Source organism: Ochlerotatus camptorhynchus, unplaced genomic scaffold (genome assembly GCF_037179485.1).
Source record: "Ochlerotatus camptorhynchus isolate MF236.1 unplaced genomic scaffold, CSIRO-AGI_Acam_v1.1 ptg000423l, whole genome shotgun sequence".
Lineage (NCBI taxonomy): Eukaryota > Metazoa > Arthropoda > Insecta > Diptera > Culicidae > Ochlerotatus > Ochlerotatus camptorhynchus.
The window spans coordinates 1,440,445-1,442,589 of record NW_027040909.1 but is presented as its reverse complement, the minus strand read 5'-3'; positions in this window follow the sequence as shown (position 1 = coordinate 1,442,589).

The window sequence follows — 2,145 nt, the reverse complement described above, 5'->3', positions numbered from 1 at the left end:
CCTTTCGAGTCATCAGGGTAAGCCTTGTGGCGGGGGGTCGCTGATATTTTCGGGGGAAGGAGTGGAGTAGGGGGCACATAAGGACAAGGCGGCGATGGTGGACAAGGCGGCGATGGAGGAGAAGGGGGCTGTGGTAGAGATTTCACTTTTGGATAGGCTCCAGTGTTCTTGCTGGTGGTTTGATCGAGGTGCTCTTCGAGGGTATCCATTTCCTCAGAGCTATCAAGCTTTTCAAATGGGGAGACTTTATTGACTCATCATCAGAGATGTCAAGCGACAGACCCCCGCCTTTATTTGTATCATCCATTGCGGTGACTTAAGATACCACCGCAACGGAATTGGTTGCAATCTTAGTTATTAAATGTTTATATTTTCCACAAATTTCAAATATATGGATTGAAATTGGAAAGGAAACAACAAGAAAAGGAAGTCAACACTGTGAGTGAATTGCTCAGTGTTAAAAAAATAAAAATAAAATAAAATATGTGCAAAAAAAAAACTAAATAAGATAATGAATAATAATAAAAATAATAATTTGTAAGAAAGGAAATTCAACGCTGCAGGGGGATTACTTAATATTAGCAAATCAAAAACCAAAAAAAAAAAATATTTACAAAAAAAAAAAAAAAAAAAAAAAAAAGAATTAGGCTGAGAAAAAAAATTAACTTATCTCTATATGCCGGGATGGCGCGTTTACAAACTCAACTGTGCGATGAAGCAGAGATGATCGCTCTATTGTTGCAGCACGTGGCTTAGCACAAAGGGCACCGTCCGGTCTGTATAGACCGTATCTGCAGTTCTGCTGCTTCGTTGTACGGTGTATACGGGTGATGACCTTTTGATGCCGTATGATGCGATGTCTAGGTGGTGGTTGATAGTTTTACCGTTGGACAATCCAATCTTCAGACTCGGCTGAGATGGTTGCTTCCTCCGGGGAACGTTTATGTCCGCCTGTGGCACTGCACACCTGAAGGTGTAAAAAAAAACTCCGATCGGGGAGAGAAAAAAATCCACTTTTTTCCGAAAAACACTTTTGCGGCGGCGGGAGAGTAGCGTAAGCAAACTTGCTCTGTCGAACGTTCGACGAGGAATGATTTAAAATAGTTCCAGTGTACCAAAATTGATGAAATTTTGGATTTCGGATCTATTTTTAATGCAGATAACGAATATATATTTACGTCAATACCCCTAAACAACCCAATTCATAGTCACAAATCTCGATGAACATTTCAAATGGTCCTATCTGCTTTGATCGATTCTCTTCATCGACTTTCTCTTTTCATAACCACTGCTATGCAAACCGATTTCGCGCTAATTCTACCATCTAGTTTGATAAAGGAGGTTCTTTTCTAGCGTCCAAAACGTCAAATACAAGAGGGGAAGGTTTTGCAGCTGAGTTATTGACGAAAGAGAAAGTCGATGAAGAGAATCGATCAAAGCAGATAGGACCATTTGAAATGTTCATCGAGAAATAAGCATATTATATTGAATAAATGCTGTATTACAGTGTACAATGCTGAATAAAACGAGTTGTCGAATTATGTGCTGAAAAAAGCTCATTGAGATCGATAGATGTACATTTATTCCAATGACGTTTATATAAGGTCTCTGGGCCAAGGGGGTTATTGGTGTTAGCACAGAGAACAGACATGGAGGCTCGAACAAAATTTCTCTAAAAACTTGTGTAAAGATTTCTATTCGACTTAAGCGCCACTAACGGCGACTTCTCCACTTAAAAACCCTCTTTGACAACATGATGGCGCTGGCGTTGCACAAATTACACTAGACACTAAGTGCTAGTAGCGCCAAGTGACAATTTTCAACAGAAAATTTATCGATACTAGCGCCAAATTGGTCGAAAGTGGAAAATTCATAGAGAAAATCAGGAGATGCTAACACCACGTAACGGCGACGTTCCCACTTATTTTACACAAGTTTCTGACCGAGCTTGAACGTCTGTTCTCTGTGATGTCGGTTCGTCGGTGATAATAGCTCTTATACCACTATGCGTCCATGTTATAATAGGTAATAATCACATGCCTTGTAAATCAAGCATAACTTTTCAAAAAAACGTATGTAACATTGGATAGGAAATTAGAAACATTGGATAGCAATGTCTATATGAGATTATTAAATGCTATTTAA